This window comes from Argiope bruennichi, chromosome 2, assembly GCF_947563725.1.
Source record: "Argiope bruennichi chromosome 2, qqArgBrue1.1, whole genome shotgun sequence".
Taxonomy (NCBI): Eukaryota; Metazoa; Arthropoda; class Arachnida; order Araneae; family Araneidae; genus Argiope; species Argiope bruennichi.
In genome coordinates, this window is record NC_079152.1 from 70,261,860 (window position 1) to 70,287,422 (window position 25,563).

The 25,563-nt window shown below is 26.2% G+C and overlaps 1 protein-coding gene across 3 annotated transcripts in view; it reads right to left on the bottom strand.

The window, feature by feature from the left end:
* LOC129956458 (GATA zinc finger domain-containing protein 7-like) overlaps nucleotides 1-25,563 on the bottom strand; it is an 89,958-nt gene that overhangs the window by 36,160 nt on the left and 28,235 nt on the right. The window contains exon 1 of one of the 3 annotated variants that reach the window (XM_056068347.1): nucleotides 9,508-9,696. The exons of the other annotated variants lie outside the window; for them this stretch is intronic. The gene's annotated coding sequence lies outside the window, so the exon portion shown is untranslated. Of the gene's footprint in view, nucleotides 1-9,507; nucleotides 9,697-25,563 lie in introns of those variants that run through there. 3 annotated transcript variants of the gene reach the window in all.

Consider the following 25,563-nt stretch of genomic DNA (forward strand, 5'->3'; position numbering starts at 1 on the left):
TGATGCACTTAAAACTTTTTTTGAATTTTAAAATGGTTTACAAATAGTTCTTGTGCAATTATTTGCTTCAGAATTAGTGAGAAAGAAAAATAATATTTTTATTAATTTTGAACTAAGAATTTAATTAAAATTTTGAAAAGTGCTTTCTTAGCGAACACTCAGCGCCCAAAGATTAATTTTAAATCAAATTTGATGACTGTAAGTCCAACGCTCTGCCCCATAGAGTGTTTTGGATTATTATTATTTTTTTCATTGTAGAATTCAGATAATTTGTCAGTTTCATATTTGTGGGAAGAAGGCAATATTTATTTGATTTTTTTTTTCGAATCCGCAAATGCGAAGATTTTTTTCAAAATTTATCATATCCACTTTGTACTAGCGTCCCATATTATTTTATTAATGAAGAATTATTTAAAAATTTATTAAAATTAGAGACAAAAATCATATGGAAATAAAACTGGTATAGCTTAAAAGCTATTTTTTTTTAATTTTTAAAAAGGTATAAGAAAGATTTTTATGTAAAAATGTAATCTAAATTTAATGAGAAAATATGTTAAAATTTCATTTAATATTTAAGTATAATTCCAGTTAAAATATCGAGATAATTTTTTTTGTTAAGCATGTTCTAGGTGCCAAATTTTAGAGTCCCAGATTTCTTAGTTTGCCTGTAAAGCATCTTAAGTTATTTATAGGATTTACCTTTAAATCGTTTGGAACGATACCGTATGTTGCATTATAGGTCATAATTAATACATAATTTATTAACAATAATTTATCAATACATAATAAAAATAAAAATAAAAGTGTAGTTTAAAATGTTATATTAAAAGGATTTTTACTCTTTTCCTTGTGATTGGTGCCTCAAAAATCTTAAATTCTTATTTCACTTTTGAATATTTAAATTCAAAATTTTCTGAAGAATTTTTTTTTCTTCTTTCCCACTTAATAAACGCCGTATAGATTAGCTCATTTTTTATATATTTTTATTTAACTTCTTTCATGTTTGTATATTTCATTTTTGGAAAAATGAAATTATATAATCTATTTTTCACTCTCTTTCTGAAACAGTAGAGTTTTGCAATTATGCATAAACAATGTGTTTCCGAAGACAGCAAAATTTTTATTACTTTCAGAATTCATACATCAAATAAGAGTTAATTTGAAGCAAACTTTGAGAGATGCCATCAAATAAGAAATACTAGGAAAAGAATTTGAAATATTAAATATTTATTTATAAAATGAATTATGTAATATATTCATAAAAATAGAAAATAATTATTAATACAATGGAAAGAACAAGCATGCGATTACGTAGTGTAATGTTATCTATCTGTAATCTTATTTCTGGATGCTAATAGATGGCGCTATATGTGCTTATTTAATACGATCTAGATGATAAAATTTAAGTAATAAAAACTAATTTTGTTTATTTATCAAGAACATAAGTATATATGAAGAATCCTTACATCTATTAATAACTTTCTGCCATATTTTGAACGAATTGACGATATTAAAAATTATTCTGTTATGCTTATTATTTTAAATAGCGAAAACAATTCGTTATTATTATTATTATTTGTAAATTAAAAGAAATAAATTCTAAATATATAGGAATCTGAACATTATTTTTTAAAAAAAATTCTTGACTGGATTTTTTTCAGCTGGCATATAATTCCAAGTAATATTACGAGTTTAATATTATTACGAATCCTTAATTTTTATATAATCATTTGGCTTTTACGTCATCATCTTTTCCCAACTAATCTTATTGATTATGTAATTTGATACATACCGATTCTAAAGAACTGATATACAGTGGCTCAAAAAATTGAGAGTACACCTTACTTTTACTTCATAAATCCGACTTTCAATATAAATAACACATTACCGGGAAGTACAAACATGATTTTATTTTTACGCATAACAAATGGTTTAATTTAGAGTAAAAATAAAGAAAAATCAACGAAAAATTTCTAAATTGAAAATTTTCAGAAGCATTTTAAATAAATATACGCAGAATTTTGCCTCAAAAAATTGAGAATACACCTATAAAATTCTTGTAATATCTCGCATAGAAAGAAAGTGTCAGTATTTAGTTGCATGTCTTTTGACTTTTATACTGACCTCTAAACGTCGTGGTACCGATTCGACCCATTTCTGGTAGTATCTGAAGACATTTTTACCCCATTCTTCTTGCACCACTTGTTTTAAATGGGTTTTATTTCTAATTTTCTGTTTTTGGACGACTGCTTCGAGTGTGGCCCACAGATATTCAATGGTATTGAAGTCGGGGTACTGTGGTGGTTTGTGTAACTGCTGTTTACAATGAAAAAGACACCGCATTTTGACGTTACGTGCATTCTGTTTGGGGTCGTTGTCTTACTGGAAAATGAAATTTCCATCTAAACCCAAATTTTTAGCACTTTCCTTTAGATTGCTGCGAAGTATATCCAAGTAAACCGTATCATTTATAATGCCATCTTTAAAAATTAAATTTCCTACCCCGGATGAAGCCATGTAACCTCAAATCACCACGGAGTCACCATCATGTTTAACTGTAGGACGTAAATTTTTTGGATACAAAGTAGTATTAGGCTTTCTCCATACAGTAAGATGGTTGTCACTGTCAAAAATGTTGAGGTTTCTTTCATTACTAAATATAGATTTCTTCCAAAGGTTATTGGTCTTCAATTGATGAGTTTTTGCAAACTTCAAATGCTTTTTCAGAATTTGCAAGCTGGCGAACGGTTTCTCTCTAACAATGCTACTTTTATATCCAGCTTGTTTAATGGCATTTAGCACAGTTTCAGCACTTACACTTCTGCATATGATTTGAAAAGTTTATGCAACAAGTTGGATGAACCATATGGTAGCAGCAATCTAAAGGAAAGTATTAAAAATTTGGGTTTAGATGGAAATTCCATTTTTCAGCAGGACAACGACCCCAAACAGAATGCACGTAACATCAAAATATGATGTCTTTTTCATTGTAAAAAACAGTTACACACACCACAACAGTACACTTGACATCAATGCCATTGAATATTCGTGGGGGATACTCGAAAAAGTGGTTCAAAAATACAAAATTAGAAACAAAACCCATTTAAAACAAGTGGTGCAAGAAGAATGGGCTAAAATATCTTCAGATACCACCAAGAATTGGTCGAATCGGTACCATGACGTTTAGAGACCTTTATAAGAGCCAAAAGACATACAAATTAACAGTGACACTTTGTTTCTATGCGCGATATTGCAAAAATTTCATTGGTGTATTCTCAGTTTTTTGAGGCAAAATTCTGCGTATGTTTATTTAAAATGCTTCTGAAAATTTTTAATTTAGAAAGTTTTCGTTGATTTTTCTTTATTTTTACTCTAAATTAAACCATTTGTTATGTGTAAAAATGAAAACAAGTTTGCACTTCCCGTTAATGTGTTATTTATATTGAAAGTCGCATTTATCAAGTAAACGTAAGGTGTACTCTCAATTTTTTGAGCCACTGTATATTAATCAGCGATATGCGTTATCAGCTCTTGAATGCAAAATAACTTATTAAAATCGATTTTATATTTACATGAAATCGAATATTTTTCTCTCTTGCAGCAAGACAGTTTCCGCCTATTTTTAACCTAGAAAATAAACTTTGATATAAAATATTATAATGCATCAAATCCTCTTATCTTCTAAAGTATTTTTCCCTTAATTAAAATGAGAATATCAGTTGAATCGAGAGAATTTCAAAAACTGTTGATGATAATTTTCGCCATAAGTTATAAAAATTTAAATAAGGATACAGAATTCAATTACACTTTACTAGTGGTATTTAAATAAAACGGTTTAAAATATCTTTAATAATTTCCTTTCAATAGAAATGACAAAAGATCAAATTCAATTTTTAAAAATTAATTATTTATTTCACAGCACAAAATCTTCCGTAAAACCATTTTAACACTTTTCTGTATTTTGGAGCAAAATTTAAAAAAAATTATCAATTCTTTTGCTTTTCTATAGCATTTATAAAAAAAATGGTTGCTCGATTTTATTTACGTAGAATCGACAAAGAAATCCAATTGCATAAAAATAATATTCTAAATTATTGAAAATCTGTTAATTTTGGGATCTATACCGGAAATTACATTTTCGCATGATATAATATCAATTCTTCATATTTGTTTACGCAGAAGTCAAATATGAAGAATTATAAATATGATGGATAAGTGGTGATTTTTTAGTAAAATTATACATTATATTTAAACTTTACATGAATATTATTGTAAATAGGCTGGTGCACTGATATCCATGGTTGAGAACCTGCGTGAATATAGATGTTAAAAATAAATTGCATATTTTTCAGAAGTAACTAAAATATTTTTATTGGAAATCATAGTTCAGCAAACTCACGACGGTGCACATCAAACGCATTCCGAAAAAATAATTAAATCAAAATATGAAAAAAAAAGAAAAAAAAAAAAAAAGAAAAGAAAGAAAGAAAACATGTTTCAAAGGTTTGAGGTTTTTTGTTTGTAAAAAGTATTGAGACTAAACTTAACAATATATCAATAAAAGTAAATTGAAATTAAAAAATATATGCATTTGGATTTACATTTTCGAAACAAAAACTAATTTCCAAAATAATCGTATTGATAAAAAGTCGACTTTGTAGGCATTAGCAAACTGAAACATAGGATTTCATGATACAATTCAAATAAATAAGAAATTAAATTTGTACATTTTTGTGCAATTATAATATTATTATTGAATTATTATATTCAATAAATTAACCAGATATAGTGATTAACCCGTAATATTTTAAATCGGTTTCTGATATTTTATCTAGGATGGAAAAAAAAAATATCGCGATTTAATCTGGAATTTGAATAAAATGTTCTGGATTTCTCTGCTTTTTATTTAAAAATAAATAGTTTGCGTTAGAAAAAAATTATCTAAACTACTCGAGAAAATATTATCTAAATATTATCTAAACTAATATAAAAATTTCTTTTGAAAAATTATCTTTCCATTATTTACTGTGAACAGAATATGATCAATGTTTAGAATCCAGAATGTCAAAACATCATCATAGTTCCTTTTCGAATAGTTTCTATTGTAATGTTTCTAATATCTCGTTGACAATGTAGACAAATTCAACTGTCTTGAACCAACCGATGCAGTACTGTCTTTCACTATTTATTAAGGAGTGATATCTCCTCTTCATCAGTACCTAGAGTATTCAGAATTTAAAATCTGGGAATTTGGTCAGTCTTTGTTCGTACTACCGACATATTTACAAGAATTATTTTATGCGCTCAATTTAGATTACTTACAGAAAATAATAGCAAAATCTTTAAGAAATTATTAAGAAAAATATGTAAAAGAAATTTTTCTTAAAAGAAATGAAGATATTATAGATGTTAGGTTGAAGCAGCCAAAAGATTTTTTTTTAAATAAATGAATTTTTTTTAAATAATATGATTATTTTCTAAACTAAATTTTAGATATGCTAAAAGCTTGGAAACACATATTTGTTATATTATCTAGATTTTTGAAATTGTTATCAATCCTACCAAAAACTGTTTCCTATATTGACAAAAAGCGATAACTAAAAACAATACATAGAATCAATAATTCATTTTTTTTACTTGCAAACGGATAAAGTAGAGATAATTTATTCCTTTCAAAAAGGTCGTATCAAAATTTGAAGAAAAGTGATTATCTCATTGAAGCTGATCGAAGAGAAACATTTTCATATTTCAAAAAGTTTTATTAGATGAAACATTTATAAAGAATGATTTATAATAATTTTAGATATGCTAAGAGCTTGGAAACACATATTAGTTATATTATCTAAATTTTTGAAATTGGTATCAATGCCACCAAAAATTGTTTCCTATATTGACAAAAAGCGATAACTAAAAACAATCATAAAATAATACATAGAAACAATAATTCATTTTTTTACTTGCAAACGGATAAAGAAAAGATAATTTATTCCTTTCAAAAAGGTCGTATCAAAATTTGAAGAAAGGTGATTATCTCATTGTATCTGATCAAAGAGACACATTTTCATATTTCAAAAAATTTCATCAGATGAAACATTTATAAAGAATATTTAGTTATATATATATATATATGTTTAGTTAACATATGAATGAATTACATAATTTAATTTAGTACTATAAACATGCATGTCAGTTTTAAATCCGGTACTCATACAATGATAGAAATCTTTCCAGCAAAATTTCATTGTATGCATGCACGTAGCTCCCAAATAAAACTGAAAATAATTCTACCATTGCTTCATTTATAATATTATGAAATAATCTTATTCATTTTCTATTTTTCCCCTTAGGTTTTATGGATTCCATAAATCATCGATGCATTAACCCCTTAACAATGGTTCCCTGGCTTGTTTCGTGTACGAAATAACTATATTTTTAAACCAACAAGTGAGAATCAAGTCATTCGCAGACGTTATAATTTGATATATAAATTACTTAAAATTCCTGAAGAGTTCGGAGGATTTTAATTGAATCAATACGATAAAATCTTTCAAAAGCAGAAGATTTTATCCAATTTGATAATTATACATAAATAACTACTCGAATAAGCTCTTGTGCAAGCTAAGCCTGCTACGTGTATTACTGTGTACCAATATAATTAAAACCCATTATTCTTCACAAGTGAAATGCGCTACAAACAATTTGTAATCGACTTCTTCCGAATGGCAAAACATAAATGCTGAATTTGTATTTTCATTACCTTCGAGCCTACATATTTAAGTGAGCAATTGTTTTTAGCTTAAATTTTATTAAATGCAAATTTATAAAACAAATGACTAATGCTTACTTGAAATTGTGCATTAAATCAAAAATGATCACTTACTGCAAATTGAACGTAAAGGAATTGTTTCATTCCCTTAAATATTTTGCTTTTTTCATGATCTAATTAAATGATATTTTCCATTTTGAAAATGTGCTGTCTTATTGATTCAATAAAGAATTTATAGAATAATTAAAAGTTTTTGCGGATAATGTGCAATTTTTGAATAAAATTATAGTGTATTTACATTATTTAAGTAATTATTAGCTTATAATTTTGGGAAGCGATAATTCGATGCTTTATGATGCGTAGGCACGACGGTTAAGAGGTTAAGAAAGGGGACTTCAGTTCAGTGATCGCAAATGGTTTCAACCAACTGTTGAATTATTCCTTTCCTTAGAGAAAAATATAACTAGATAATAAAATAACTTATTTTGCAATAATGTTTAAAAGTTTCCGTAACTGAAAAAAAATATTTAAAATTATCTAGCAGATCATAAATTATTATGCGAAGAATTATTTTTCACCAATAATCTGGTATTTATACCTATGATCACTGTTATAAAAAATTTACGAAAGTCTCGTGCTGGATGTAAAACTTTCCCCTTTTTAACGAGGGTTATGATGATGAAGTAAAAATAAAAATGAATTTATATTTCACAGTTCTTTTATCCAGATCAGAAATATCACTTTCTTATTAATTATATGGATGATAACATGACAAAATATAGAAAAACTTTGTAGTATTGATTATCTAGATGCAGATAGATAGAGAAATTATTTTTAATTAGTTTAAAAAAATTAAGATATTTCGGGTGAGTAAATCTCACAAAAAACTGCCGATGAAGACTTATAAAATTATTTTCATTCCATGAATTATTCTTTTTTTTTTTTTTTTTTAAATTTTATTTTGTGCTAGCAATTTCTCGGCTTTAACACCTGTTGATGTGCATCTACAGTTCTATTTGAAATTCAAGGGAAAAGTCATTATCTATAATATATTAAGGTAATTAATTAAACGTATAATTTATTTATAATGCTTCGTTCATCATATTAAACGTTCAAAAGAAGCAAGAAAAATTCAAGAGCACAATTATCAAAAATAATAGCAACTCAAAGCATTTCCTTAAATATATAATATTAAATAATCAACTTGGTAAGTTTGTAAAATACAAAAATGAGAAAAAAAAAGTGAATAATTATCGATATTTTTAATAATACTTTTTAAGATATAAAATTGAAAAAATTTAAGAAAAACTGAAAATTCTCACAAATATGCATGTACTTGCATCATATTACTATTCTGAATTAATTAAAATTATCAGATTTTTCTTTCATGGTAACTCAACTTTCATTCAAGTCATCTTTGTTCTGTGGACTATAAAAAATTACAATAAAAGAGCTTTTTTATCATTTATATTTACATTTCGCAATTTTTTCCAGCAGACTTAATCTGCTCGTGGCTCAGTTATAGAAGTTAGCTGTCAATTTCTGCACATTTAATCAAGGGGCTTATTTCAATGAAAGATCTCTTCGAGAATCTTTTGATATTAGAAATAAGTAATACACTTTGAATATTTCAAAAAGATTTAAAGGACATAAGAGAAATTGAACTGAATAGCATATTCTTATGGACCACAAAATTCTCTAAAATTTTATCTGTAATTGATATACAGAATACCTTTTCGATTCAATGAGGTAGTCTTCCCAAAATTTTCTCGTATATTCTCTAATAAAGGCGTACTTGCGCGTTATTAAACTCTTGCCATTGAAGAAAAATCGTCATGAAATAGTTTACTGGAGCGTGATCTTTGGCGATTAAATTTCTGGGATGCAGTTAATACACAAACATCGGAAAATCAAATGTGAATTTTGGATGCCTTTTTTCCGACCCATTAAAAGCAAAATTTGGCATCGAAATACAATTGTAGTCACAAAATAATGTGTTAATTTCACATATATTAAGTCACTGCGTTTGAAGGTTTGAGTGACCAAGATTTTAAAATTATTGTTTTGTTTATAAAATTAAACGAAAGTACGACAGAAGACATAATTCATATAATTAAAAAAACGTTTAGAATAGCGCGAAATTGTTTAAAGTTGTTACAGAAAAAAAGCATATAAAAACCTAAATATGTTTATGAAAACTACCGAATAGACAATAAGAACACTATATAATATCATTACTGATTATCCAAATTAATAGCAGCATAAGAACTGTTGATTTTAATATTGAATGTAATATTTCTGAAAGTTAATGAATCCTATAAAAGAGTGATAAGCAATTTAAAAAATATTTTGGTAAGAGCAATAAGAAATTAAAACTACTTAAAACAATTCGTTACTTTTACTGAATCTTTAAAAGTATTGCCGAATTTCACATTATCAAAATGCCATTGTATTTCGAATTAACTAACTTTCCACTTTCATAAGAACTATAGACAAGGAATTCTCCGTAATTATCTAATACCACATAGATTTTGGAACGAATTTTTAAAGTTAAAATGGTATTCAAAAGACATTGCAACAGTCATCTGACATAACTGGATACTTCGAAAATTCGAATTTCTATCATGAAGTTGATGCCAGATTACATCATCAAAAGTTATATCTTTGATAACAAAAGAAATAATCTTGCTATAAAACCGTAACAACCTAACCAAATACAGAAGAACAAATATGCTAGGTACCTGTTAAACCGAACTGGATCTCCATTTGCAACTGATATTCGAATATCTCCACTGAATGAAGTCCGTTATTTAATTATTTACCGCTTCCTTGGTTCTTGAGAATTCTCATTAAATTAATTAATTGCATCATGTTCAAATAACAACTCCCCTCCACTCGACTTTTCTCATCATGGACACATGCCGATGCTTGGACTTCAATCTTCTCAGTTGGTACGTTAGACGTAAGACGTCACAAGTCAAAGATTAAAAACTATGAAATGGTCAGAGGAGATGGAAGGGGGGGATGAGGCAATGAGAAAGATCAACACAAAGGTCAAGAACGGCGACGATTAACGAACAGCTAAGCAACATCTCAGCCTATACCAATACCCTAAAACCCCAAATTCTGACAATTCTGGACGATGCAGTTTTTTTTCCTCCTCCTTTTAATTATTTTATTTTTTGTCTTTTTTTAGCTTTCGCTTCATGAATCTTAGTCGTGGTTTACACTTGCAACTCATCTTAACTCTCGAGATGGTTGAAGTAATGGCCACCGGGAGGTCAGCCCGCTAAAAGACGAATGTAAACACCCATAGGACACTCTCCCCCTTCTATGATGCTTTTTTATTTTTCTCGTTTCTGCAGTCTACAATCTTCCATTGCCATAAGCCATGGTTCCGTCTTCCAAACCACCCGATTATCATCAACTACGTCGATAGAGGAGAGAAGTAGATAAATAAAGATTTTATTGGATGGGAAATGGCTTCGTTATGGGATTTTTTTTTTCTTCCTTCGTAGGAAGGAGGTGGTTTTTATGATAAACATTTATCTTAACTATGTTTGCATTCTCAAACGAGCACCGCATACACGGTGGCTGTAAGACCTCAGTGGAACATGCAATCGACCTCCGTGTTTGAAGAAGTCAGTAGGGCCAATTTAAATGCTCTTGAAATTATAATTCCCTATTTGTGCCAAAGAAATATTCATTTTTAATTCTTCATGTTCAAAGAACGCATGGAGTAAATGTTGTAATCAACAAAAATCGATTTTTTGATTTAGCTTTTCATCAAATTTCGAAGTTTTAGTCTCTTCGAGTCCGAAAAAAAAAAAAAAAAACGTTTTGTAGCTATATCTGTTTTTCTGTGCTTAGTGTTCTACCTGTTTAATAATACGCATGTGAACATGACAATTCAAGAAACTCAATGAAATAGATAGATGAAATATATAGTGGTCCTTGCACTTAAATTGTACAACTACATCAAACTGAATCCTATTTACCAATGTAAATATTTATTTTTAAAATTTTACTAATTTCACAACAAAATTATACGAAACAAGAAAGCACCTTATTAACAAAGACTTGACTCGATCGCGTGTTATTATATGATATTTTAATGGACCAAAATAATACATTTAAATATTGCATTTATTTATCTTCAGGATGTTGTTCTGTACTAAGGAAGTTACGCATACATTTTAGGTTATTGCAATTATTTACATAAGTTTTAGCATTCTGTGATATGAAAATAATAAATGCAGCTATTTGTAAAGAAGTTATTGCAGCTCGAATTAAAAATAAAATTTTTAAAGATTATAAAAAAGAGAAAAATAATACAAAAGTTGAACTATTAAAAGGGGCATTTTATTTTCGTATTTTAATTATACCTAAGCAATGCGATTTTCCCTTAAATTTTTTAAATAAAACTGATATTTTAATGATAATTACTTTACACTTATCATAAAACAATAAATCTAGTTTTCTGTCGTAACAAAAAAATCTTCTAAAAAGATAGTTTTCTTTTACAAAATAAATCCGTTACGATGGTGGAAAATTGAATTTCGTATCAGTCCCACAATTATCGCCGGTCATAAAAACAGAAAACAACAATAAACTCTGTGGAAATATAATATTGATGAATTGGTATGATTTTTACAGTTGTGCAATTCGATATTCTTTTTTATAATTTTGTAAAAATATAAAGGAGTTCTAAGAAAACAAATTATAATTTTGGATAAAATTACAGAAGTTTATAGATGCAAAAAGTAATTTGATGTTATAGATTTAACAAATTTGATGCCATAAAAATTATTTTTCATGCCAATTTTAACAGGATTTTTTTTTCAAGTTTGGATAAATTTATTGAATTTTTAAAATTGCAAAAAAAAAAAAAAAAAAAATCCTTAAAGAAGGGTTACATAGGTTAACATATAAAGGTTAAAAATATTATGGATGCAGATTTGAATTTTTACAATTTTGGATAAATTAACTGAATTTTTTTAAGGATTTAAAAAAATTAAAATGGATTTACAAATAATTGTTGCTGCAAAAGAAAAATAATTTCAAAAATTTATAAGATATTTATACGCGCGGTTTTATATCAGGATTTTTATAATTTTAGATAAAATTACCCAATTACCCAATTTAAAATTACCCATTTTTGACAAGGCCTTTTTAATGACATGATTATTTAGAAGTAAACGAGATGATTGAGATTAGAACACAACTCATTTTTTTAATCTTAAAATCGGATTTTTTAAAATTATTTCTACTATCAGTTACTACTACTGATACATCTTTATTTGCAAAAACTATAAAAGTTTTATTTGATCATTACATTCTAGTACTAATCATATGTACAATTATTAATATTTTAAAAACTATTGTATAAAAAAATAGTAAGTACCCAGTAATTAAATTAATATTTCTTTTACTGACACTTAAATCACTTCTTTATAATTTGTTTCAGCTTTTATGTTGCTTTGTGTAATGATAAGGAAGGTTAAATATCATTTCGATATTTCATGCATAATCTCTTCTTTATTTAAATATATATTCACAACCGTAATAATTTATCATGTAAATGTAAATGTGGTCAGTTAATGGGTCTAATTAGTTAGGTATAATTAATCTATTTACCATCGATTTTTATAAAAATTTTGATTGATTCATTTAGAACATTCGATAATAAATAAGTATTTACATCGTTACATTACAAAAATTTTGATTGATTCATTTAGAACATTCGATAATAAATAAATATTTACATCGCTTCTTTATGTGCAATAATAAAAACGCGTTTCTCTTGCTTCTTTCTATGGTGTATAAACTTCGTGAAAAAAACTAACTTTTATAAGCTTTATCATATAAGCATTGATTATTTTTGTATGTAAATGTAATGTGATCAGTTAATGGGTCTAATTAGTTAGGTATAGTTAATCTATTTACCACAGATTTTTACAAAAATTTTGATTGATTCATTTAGAACATTCGATAATAAATAAGTATTTACATCGTTTCTTTATGCGCAATAATAAAAATGCATTTTTCTAGCTTTTTTCTATGGTGTATAAACTTCGTGATAAATTCCTTTTTATAAGCTTTATCATATAAGCATGGATTATTTTTTAAAAATAAATCCAGAAGAGCATTTATAGAAATTTAGAAGGAAAAAATCAGCTACTTAATCTTTAAAAAAGGAAAGTGATGCAATTGCATGAAACTTTTCTCAGAAACTTTTTTAAGCATTTGAAAATTGGTCTTTCTTTAATTCAATCTCGCCTTGATTTCTTTTTTCATTTGTCCATCTGACAAATTCATTTTTGAGTCCACAATTTTTTCCTTAATTTTCTATATGGTGCCGTCTATGGATGATTGCAAGATATGATTAATATATACTTATCGTTATACATTCTTATGTTTCCACTGTAAGATATTATTTATTTTGAAACTTTAATCAAATATATAAAACCTTTTAAAGCAAACTTACTAATTATTAATATTAGTGTCATGATTTCCCCCTAGTGTTATTTCGTTTTTCTCATATAATTTCATTTTTAGATTTATGGTTTATTTTATTATTACATTTGTACCTTTTAAAATTTAATATAAACAACACAGCCAAAAGTCGATTTTAGCTCTCGAATCTCCAACGGATAAACGAAATTGTCGTATAATAAAACTCATAAATAAAATTCTTCTAAAAGAATGCTTATTTTCCGATTTTTTTCAAGATCTCGAAGCTGTTAACATACCAACCGCTATCTTCATTATAAAGATAATTGATATAAAATGGGATATCTCTTTGAAACTTATAGATCTATTTTCTTTCATAAAAGTAAGTACCTCTTCACTTCGATAAGAGCTTCCAGCGCATGAAAATAATTTCACTATCAAATATCCCAATATTTTTATAATTCAAACGTTCCAAAGAGAATACATGTTTATCTTTAAATCAGTATCTTACCGGATAAACATTATCTTTATTAGCATTAGATTGTTCTATGTTTATGGAGAAATGATCAAAAAAAGAAGGTTAGTCACATAAAATGAAAAAAAATTCAGATAAAAATGAAAAATTGCTATCTTTAATTGAATTATTCAAAACTAGACAATAATTTTATTAATTTGGAAATTTTTGAAAATCAGACATAAGGTATGTTTTTTTCTCATTAAGTTTGTCATTAATAGATTTTACACAGAAAGCACAAAAAAATTCGTTTTGGTGCCTTTAGTTTTAAAATGGCATCAAAATAAAAGTTTATTTAATATTTATAAAAAATGTAATAGTTGCTTCAAAAGTTGAATATTTCTAATATAATTGATTGCATTTTAATTTCTAGCATACGAAAATTGACACAGAAATTTTAGTGACTATTAAAAATTCATTGTTGAGATTTTGATGGTATTCATATTTATTTAAACTTCTTTTTGTTTTAATTATTTTATTTGCTTTTTGGATTTAGAAAATGCATTTTTTTCCTTATGTCTGGCCGATCCTATTATGCCTTATATTTTTATCTATTATGTCAAGTTGTATGTTTATGTTCATAGCCTTGGGCAAAGATTTATTACGAGTGAAAATTCTATTTTCAACGGCAAGGGAAAAGAGAAACTACTCTTTTTTCAGTTATCAAACACGATAGAAAGTATTATGTATTAAGCATGTATTTTATGAGGTGCATTTACTTGAAGTTGTAATCATACCACAAATCTGACTCCGCTTGTTATTTAATATATAATTGCCCATTGTATACTAAGTTGTGACGTCAAATATTTAGCATTCTTATGTATGCGTAATAGGTTTCAAAATTAATACGATACTACGCATTTAATGTGAGTCCCTTGAGCAAAGTTTGAGCTATTAATAAATACAGTTAGTCACTGTTACTGGTAAATTACTAGATTTGTATTCATGCTATGATAAATTGCTATGATTTTAATCAAAACATATAAGTGACAGATTTTTATAGATAATTTGTCTTTCTTTATAAAGTTTCTTTTTGTCCTTTAAATATAAGTGTTTTTTTATGATTATAACTATTGTATGAAATTAACAAATTAACTATCATATAGATAATTTGGTGCAATTTCTCAGTTATTTGTTAGTTGTCTACTTAATATGAAATTAAACTATACCTTATACATCAAACCACAGCGATTTGCTCTGAACAAAATTTAAACACAACTATAATTTTTTTACATAAAATTGAAAAAAAAAATTGTTAGACTATAAGTTATACAACTCATATGCATACATATGTGAGTATTTGCAAGTCAAAATATATGTAAAAATCAGAAATTGGAAAGTTACATTACACTATTTTAATGTCTCTACTTATCACAATGAATGAATGAATATCACAACGAATATAAGATCAATTTTTTTCACTTATATGATATAAATTTACATTAAAAAATGTACTAAAAAACTCTAAAGACAAACTCTATAGAGATAACTCAAAGAAGCATTCCTCTTAATGATATCAATTTTAAATTAGAAAAATATTTGTCCTTGATGAAAAAAATCAAGTCAAAGGTGTGTACTCTTTCATTAACTTCAATTCTAATTTTCATTTGTATTTTTGAACTTAATATTGCATTTTTGTTTCCTAAAATGTAAGTCAGTCAATAATGATAATTTTAAGGAATTAATTTAATTGCTTACTTTAAACGTTGGATTCTTCATTTGTAACAAGAAATATTGTTATGCTAATTAAAGTATTAATAATAAAAAAGAATTAGAAGATGATGTATTTTCTATTCTTTTGTATATATATATATATATATTTGAAGTCCGGCAAATTTATTTGAAAAAAGTCTTTTATGTGCATCATTCAGTAACTTTGATCGGAATTCTTTTAGATAAAAGGTCACTTGGAAAAAAATTCATTTGTTACTTTTCCAATCATTGTTTTAAACATACATGCAGTAAAATTGCTTTAACTACGATTCGTTTTGTCATTAAATTTTTACCCTTATTTAGACTGAAAAAATGTTGTAAAACATTTCATAATTCTTTTTTTATGATTATTTATTATAAATTTTGTAAGTCGCTTGTTTGCAAGCTTTAGAAGAAAGATTTATGATTGAAAAAAAGAAAAAGACAAATAAAAGTAAAAAAAGAAGTAAAATTAAACGCTCGAAATAAAATGTTTAGAAATACAATAACTAGATTTCATCGCAAGTAAATGGCATTAATGCATAAGTATAAAAAATAATTTTATTTCTTTATAAAACAAAATAAAATTGCTAATTTTTTTTTAATTGCAGGAGAGAAAACATTAAAAACATTTAAAAGAAACATTTTTTTTTTTAAATTTTTGGTTTTTTATATATATTATCTTGTATAGTTTTATTTATTTTCATAAATAAAACTGTTTTAGATATTTTGAATAATAAATAAGAGTCTTTCATTTCGTTCTATTTCACTACTAGATAAATCCAAACGGTGTAATTAAAATTTTTATTATAGGAATTTTGGATGAAAATATAAATAGTATGTTGAATTATTAGGTTTATTTCAATAGTTGCTAAGAATGTTCTTCATAACTCTCTTTCCAGTGTAAATGAAATTAAAATGACGCAAATATTTTTGATTTTATTGCAATGCAAGTGAATATAAAAAATGGATTCTTTTTCTTTTAATTTATTGATAAATGGAAGAAAGAAAGAATCCAAATCTTCTGAAGGACGGGGGAAAAACAGCTTGAGAAAATATTATGCAGTAAAGAGTTATAAAAACTCATGATATTTAGTATTTAAAATAATAAATTTTAAAATTGTGGATAAAATTTCACGAGAATAGATTTCAAAATTAAATCATTCATTTTTAATAGCAATTATTCGTAGTTTATCAGTTCTCGAAAATAAACTTTTAAAAATATGCTTAAAACATAATGAATTAAGCATTTAAATATTTAAGCTCTCTTTCAACATTTAAGAACATGATAGCTTAATTTTATCAAGCGATTCTGATAAAATCAGTCAATGTCACGTTATACTCACGTGATACACATCACTACTGTCTCTATTTTGCTATATGCTGTGAGCTGACATTAAGCTTCAAGAAACTTACTAAATGCTGAAATTGGTGAGATGAAGATAGCATTTTCTCCATGAAAGCACGAATTAATATTGTTGGTTTTCGAAAAATGATTTATATAAATTTTTTATTAGTATTAATAATCTGTTAAAAAATTTATACACATACTACATCATTCATAAAGCATTATTCATAAAGTTCCAATTTGAAATATGTTGTTATAATTTTAATATGAAAATAACTTTGGATTTAAAAATTATTCTTTATTCGTTTCATTTTATAAAGCAAATTTTAAAATTTTCAGATTAGAAAAAGAACATTTTTGAACTAATAGACTAAAAATATGAAAATGAAGTATAAATTAAATCTAGAGCAATACATAAAGTAATTCATTTTACCACGTTTGGAAAAATATTTATCTATCGTTTTCATCTAAACAGAAAAGTAAGAATTTTTTTCCCTTGAGAAATGTTTTTTTTTAAATCTAAATTGCCCAAACGATTTATTTAGTTTATCAGCTTTCTATATTCAATCAATATTTATTATTCATTTGCTTCAACTAAAGTACAATATCATTTATAAAAATGTTCGGTTCGTTAAAAAAAGACTGACTTAAAAGAAAATATTAAAAATCGAAATATTGTTTAAACATAAAGTCTTGTGACTAATTTAATTATGGTTGCCATGTTCAATCTACAATCATTATCAAAAGATTTGGAACACTAAAATATTTCATGAATTAACGATATTTCCGTACAGTTTTCCTGCCTTTAATATGTAAAAGTTAAATTTTTGCAAACTAAAGTATTAAAAATTCATTTTTCATATCACAAATATATCACTAGAGAGTAACAATACTTAAGATAATTGTTGATATTTTCTTAACCAAACGGAATTATTTAGTATTTTTCTTAAATTTTGCTTTCTTTAATGTCCATTTAAAAGTGTTCACCCACTTTTTGACTAAATGGCAAGGAAAACTACACAAAAAATGTTCATAAAATAAAATATTTTGAACTTTAATAATGGTTATTTATAAAAGTAAATTAAGTAAATATTAAAGCAATTAAGTAAATATTAAATATTTTCAGAATGCATATTTAAAAAAAAAAAAATGTGTAAGCATATAAAAGTGAGAGAAGAGTGAATTGCAAAATGTTCTCTTCACAAAGAGACTGTTATCATCTTACTTTATCTGCTAACAAGAAATATTATTAAGAAAAATATTTGGCATGTAGAAAACATTTTCCTTTTCCTTTTTTTTTTAAGAATCAGTCTAATGTCACCAGTCTACAAAGACGAAAATCATTTTGAAATTAACAAATGTTTTTATAGCTTTTTGGATTGTTGCATACTGAAAAAGTAATTAAAATTTGCGTCACATACTGTTTTATCAAAAACCACTAGTTTTATGTATATGAATTCTGTATATTTCAATACAATATACAATTACTGGCATGATCCTATTAAACAAATGAATCGATTTTAAATAAATATCTGGAAGATCAAGCTTCGTTCGGCATTTTTTTTTTATAAAATCGTAAATAAAATCCTATCCTATGGCTCTATTAAAGTTATATGAGAAATCTAATTGAATTGTATATCGAGCATGAGTTAGTTATATGAGAAATCTAATTGAATCTAATTCAATTGTATAACTGGGGGATCGAGAATGAAAAAAATGCATGTACTAACCACTACATCTCTGATACGCTTATGCAGTTCCTGTATAGCCACGTGTCAATATTAAGTTATAGAAAAAATTTGTGAGTAAAATCACGAAGAAAGACACCTATACAAATAAACTTGAAAAAGCAAAACTTTAAATATGCAATTTGTTCCAAATCGTTAGAGCTGTTTCCGTGATATACGAAATAAATAAATTTATATGCATATAGGAATTGCTCGTTTAAAGTTATAAGATTTGCTTTATACAGATTTAAATGAAAAAAGGGCAAACTAATAATTATTTAGAATTTTCTTTTAAATTGGTGAACTGTTTATACTACATAACAGTACACCCAAAGGGAAACAACATTTGGTCACAAGCCTGTTGGTGCATGTCTGTTCTCCTATCCCATTCTCCCTCATTTCTCCTTCATTTTCTGGAATTTTTTTCCTACTCCTCCATCAATATCTTTCTTAATCCTTTTAAATTAATGAATGAAAATCTCTAAATGATAATAAAATTTCGCATTCAGAACGCTAATTGATTGGTTGATATATATGTATGTACGTATGTTGGTATGTACAAAGCTCCCACAAAGTAGTTACTTGAAATTATATGAAAATATTTCAAGGATGGAATACCAGCTAGATGGCAAATTATTGCTGGATTTCGAACAAAAAAATCCTCAATACGTTCACAAGAACAAAAGTAAAAAAAGATGTTTTGAGAAAAAGAGAAAATTTAACAATTAGGATGTTTGTAACTGTTTTCGTAAGTATATATATCCTTTAAAGTGGGCATTAAGTCGTTCACGATTGATCGGTGGTCCACCAAGACATTTTGAGGTGACCGCCTTTACTAAGACTTAAGACGCGCATACTAAAAGAAGCTAATTGTTACATTCGTGTATTTCTCATTTGGCAATATAGATAAAATAGCATTGTGAAAATGAAGTTTTTCTCCATCAAAGTGGCATAATTTTAAAAGCATCTAATTCAGAACCTAAGAATAACTTTTGGAATCTAATGGATGAAATAAAGTATCTTATTTTTAAAAAGTTCCATACCATTTAACATCGTTCTTTGACTCTACTTCATATGAGAATCTGTATTTTCAACGATGAATATAATCATATTGTTCGCGCCTCACAGACAACCACTTAGAATCAGTGCAAGATTAGCAGCTAGTAATTATATTCTGAAATATTCAAGGTTGGCGTACAGTATGCAGACTAAGTCGTCTACTAATTATAACAATAAGAACTAACTTTAAATGAAAATGATTTATTTTTTAATGCATTTTGAATTGTTTGATATTAAATGCATCATCTGATATTATATTCGTGGCTGTTATTATTGTGCATGTATCTTACTATTATAATTATGTTTGTAGTTATGTAGTTAAGTACATATTCCGTATTTATTATTAAGTTATCATAAATATTGTAGACCTACGCCACTAGGTGGTCCACAACACCTTGAAAAAATTAGAAGTAGCCAGTACCCTGGAAAAATCTGTCCACCCTTGATTTAAAATATGGTTGGCATAGAATATAAACGGAAAGTATATATTTTTGGTACGCTGGAATAAAAATATATTGCTGAATGAAAAATCTTTTGCTTTGAGGTATTTCTTTCATGCTTAATTCCTTAGACAAATTTCCTTATCTTCAGAATATATAAATGATCTCAAAAATTTAATATTTAACAGGTTTCATTAAGAGGAAACTTTTTAAAATTGTAAAATATTTAATGTGAGGAACATTTTTACATAGTTCAGGTTATTTGTCATTTTGTCAAAAGCTATATACTTAAAATAAAAATTTAAAAGAAAAGCTACCAAGAAATGTAATTAGATATCCAAATAACACTATTTAATAGATAAAAAAAATTATTTACAAAAAGTTATTTTAAGTGTAACAAGTACCTGTGATAGGTATTTTAAACCACTGCTAAAAATAATTTTCTAAAAATGAAATTTAGAAAAATATCTTTTATAATAAATATTGATTTAAAGAAAATAAGGCATAAATTTGTCTAAAATGGCCACTTGTACTCTTAAAGTCAAAAATATTTGTGAAATTATGAGACATTTTGAAAATCCCCAAATTTAGTTTAACACTTTCTAGGTTTAGGCTACTAATATTCAAGTTACCGTACAGAATAGTTGAAATGCAAATTATGAGTAAAATACTGTTTTCATGATCGATAAATTTTTGAAACTATTTTTCTTTGAATAAATTGGTGAAAATATTGGTAGAAACTATACAAAGATAAGGCACATGGCGCCTTTAGATAAGATAAATAAAATTATCAGATTAGATAAATCAAAAATTCTTTGAGTATTTAAATTTTTAAGACATAAGAATGAATTTTGTTTGATTCATTTTTTTAAAACTTCTGCTCAAAGTAAAGATTCCAGTTTACTTTTCGAAACTAACAAAAGCGAAAAATTTAATCTTTATTATCTTCAAACCAGAAAATTACTATTGCATCGAATATTACTCTACAGAAAATTGACATAGTTTATTTCCTTAATTAAAAAAGTATAAATTCATTTTCTATGCTATATTAAAACTTTTTTTATAATTATTCATGATGTCTACCTTTGAAAAAAAATTCTGATTTCAATAAAACGTACATTTCCTATTATTATAACATTTTCTTTTGTTTTTTTTTAAAGAAAAGAAAACTTAAAAGCAAGCATCAATAACTTCGATTTTTTTTAAATCATTAATTCATTGAAGGAGGTGTGCTCTGCAAGATTTAAATTAGAAAATATGATTTTTTGGTAAAAAAAAAATGTTTTTATAATAAAATGATGACAAAGGCTAATAAATTTTTTTTCTATTATTTTAAATCAGCTCTCCCCTACTTGTTTCTTTCAATGTACATTAATATAAAAAACAGGATTGATTTTAGGGGTATGCAGCTTGTGCGGTAGCACATGGCACTTACTGCGTGCCAATTCCTAATCATAAATTTAAAAATTCGGCTGCATTATATGACAAGAGCAAAAAAAAAAAAAAAAGGGGGGGGAAGGGAACTGAAACCACCAGAAAATGTGAATAAAATCGATTAGAGTATTGTGCTTCCTAATATGTAGGCCAAAAGGAAATAAATAATAAAACAGTATGATTGTAGGTTGTCTTCCTAAAACAATTAAATCTTTTACTAAATTTGGAAAATCATAAAAAAATTAAAGCAAAAAATTATGTATCTACAGATATACACCAAAAGATTTTATTTATTTATTGTATAAAAAAGCTTATATTGGGTGTATGAATATAACTCCGCCCTTTTTCAAGTAAAAAAAGACACATTTATTTGTTGTAAAAATTAAGGATCGATTTATTCAAAATATTTCGCTTAGAAACGACAACATTTATCCACCTTTCAGACAAAAACGAATTCTGCGAAGAAGAAACCATCATTTTTAAATAGTCTAAATCATTCTTTGTAAGTTGTATTCGACGGGGCATTCTCACCATAAATGTCTAACAGCTACCGATGCGTTTCAGCCTCGATTTTCTTTGCAATGACATAATGTAAAATACTTTCCCCAAATGGTATAATGGTATATTTAGTATAAAACTTGACCAAATATATATAAGTAGTTTAAACGACATAAAACACCAGTATCATCAGTATACTATCTATCAGATAGTATACTGATGATAGATACTATCATATCTGTCATTTTTAACGCAACATGGTTTTTCTTTTAACACTTCTGCTGAATTTTAAAATAAATATTAAATTGAAAAAATATATGTGTACTTTTGATACTAAGTTTAGAGATATATATCCATATACGATAAATACAAGAGGGGAGGGGGTGCACAATAAGGCACAGGGCGCTGAATATTCTGGAATCGTTCCTGTCTAAATCCCCATGTAATTTGTCTTTATTCCTAATTTATGCCTTACATATAAAATTAAAATCTTCATAAAAAGGAGACTAACTGTGAAAATTTTATAAAGAATTATTTTACTATAGCTTGTATACATTCATTTAATATTTTTAAATTCGGTGAAATTAAACTATTCATTCAACTTTCGTAAAAAAGATAAGTATATTTTAGCTCAAATTTTAGCTCAAATAAATAGTTTTTATTTATTTATTTGTTACATGAAAATTGTCTTTGGTATAAGCAACAAGCCATTTGCAACAATTTCATTCTAAAAGAAGTACTTGAAGATTTTATAAATCGTCTACTTTTTATCGCATCGATTCTCAACAAATTTTAGATTTTGTATGAAAAGTTTCGTATTGTTCAAATAAATGTTAGAATTTTGAATCTTAACTGAGTAACAATAAAATGTCATATTTATTTTATATATTACAAAATATATTTATTGGGTTGTTAATACTTATTTTATTATTTTAAAGATGCTATTTTACTAGGAACAGAATGTACTTACAAAAAAAAAAAAAAAAAAAAAAAAAAAAAAAAAAAATTAAATCCATAATAAAGAAAAAAAGTCTCATTTAGGGCTAATTAATATTTTTTAGAAATCATTTTGCATTTTTAAAAGGTATGCGAAATAATTTAATTAATTTTAAAACTTTTTTTAAAACTATGAAATATTGATACTAAAAAAACATGAATTAATTGAAGATGTTATTTTATTTTTTTAGAGTATTTTTAGAAATTAAATTGGCAATACAGATACAGTCTATGAAATATGCTACAGAAGTAGATAAATAACATCTTAATCGATTACATAGATTATCTTATTTTTACCATTTTTATTTTTTCTCTTATTTCTTAATCTTTTTATCTGTCAATTTTTTAAAAAAAAATTTGCTCAAAATTAAGCTTTTACTGCCACCAAAATTTTTGAATAAATAATTAATCAAATTCATATATTAGTTCCGTGGAAATTTATTATAATTTTTAAAATGGCATTCTATAATCAACGCATGAATATAAAATGTTAATTTAGAAATTATAGTATCAGTTGAGTATTTGTCTGAAAATATCAAACAACATTGTATTTCCAATATTGATTTATTTTCCTGGTATATGTCTTGATACGTTGTATTTTATATGCATTATAAGCTTTGACAAGTTTCAGTTTTGGATTTAATTTAAAGATTCAATTAATTAATGCTAAAAAATTGAACTATAAAATGATTTATTTTTAGTCATTAGTCAACAACTAGAAGATTTCTTTATAAATAATAGTTTGGAATAAATTTTTTGTTATATCATGCTAACATTTTAGTATATTTCAAACGATTTAACAAATTATGTTTTAGAATTTTAGAATTATCGAAATGTACACCGACTAATAAAGCAGTTAGATAAAAAAATAATTGTTTTCTTAAAATTTTTAAATATACAGACTGATATCAGAAAAAAAATCTAACAAAATTTTCAAAAGAAAATGTAGAAAAAAAATTTGCTAAAATTCAATTGAATTCACTAAGTCTATCAAAGTTTTAGAATATTGTTTAGAATAATTCTTAACTTACTCTTTTATTCTATCTCCAACCACTAACTCTATTCAATGCTGAAATTCTACTTTAAAGTTCTAGATAAAATAATAAATATACATAGATAAATATAAAAAATCCAAATGATTAAAAACAAAGTATGATAAAGTAAATATATGATAATTATTGTAATTATCATATATTCTATTTTATAAAGTTATTAAACTTAATGAAACATTAATTTACAAAAAAAATCAAATCACTAAAACGTTGTTTTTATTAAACTAAAACTAAAAATAAATTGATTAATCATTTTAATTACTATTTTCAGCTAACTTTCTTAATTATCTTCAAAAAATTAATTTTTTCCATTCATAAGAGCTTGAGTAAAGACTTGACTTAAAATTCTAAATTGGATAACTTTTTTTTTTTTTTCGAAATAAATTTCAAATTTTCTTCTGTAGGAACTTTCAAATAAAAGATATTGAACAATTTTTTTTTCTTATACCTAAACAATAACTTTATCTCAGCAACTTCTCCAATGTTCGAAACAAAAATTATTTCTTCTAACTCGACTGATAGAGTCTTGCTATAGCATAAAAGCAAGAAAATGAAAAGTTTTATATAGATCGCATGGGTATTTATACCGTTTGTTCATGCTCTTTCTTTACTAGCTATCGATTCAAATTTTCTGATAGGCTCGATAGAAAATTTGTCGAAATTTTCGATAGAAAATCATAGAATGTTGATTGTGTGCTAAAATGTTGATGATAAAAGATAAGAATTTTACAATTAGTCAAAATACCTTATCGTTTTAGAATAGCTTAGTGACTATTATACTGCCTTTCTTTTTTAATACTGTGCTATACTGACAGTACTATACGACGAAAATATATTAATTTTTAGATAAATAATAAGTAATTATAAGTATATTTCTAAACTGCTACATTATGAATTTAAATCTCCACATTTTTAAAATAAATAGTGATAATAATTTATTATTATGTTGTTGCTGTTGTTTCGTATGGCACTTGCCATGGACAAGCCCGCTGTTCGAAGACAGTCGATTTAAGCCTGAGGGGGAGCGCTTCTTGCTTCTATAGGAGCGCCATCTAGGGCCAAGAGAACGACTTATCTACACACACGTCGCAACCCTTTTTACGGGGCGGGCTTCATTCACGCATTTCATTCACTCATCCACAGATCGTAATTTAGACCTGAATCAGAGAACAATCACCCCTGATCCAGTACCCTGAGTGGTATTACTCTCTACATGGAGGACTTTGTGACTACGACAGATTTAACGCGCGTCAGTCACCAAGCATGCGGGGAATCTTTGGCCGGTGGGGTTCGAACTCGCAACCTAAAGGACGCGAATCCAACGCTCAACCAACCAGGCTATCCCGGCCTTTATTTATTATTATAAAAACATTTAATAATAAATGCAAATTACATGAAAAAAACACATTTATCCTTGATTTTTTTTATACTTCTCCGAAATGTTGTATTTTGTGTTTAGTTTCCTCGTAAATGAAAAGAATCACCCATGCATCACTCTTTCTTTAATTAAATACAAATTTTGTCATTGAATCACAATTTTGGTGAAAAACTCTCATTCTAGAATTCATGCAACTAGCTTGTGGT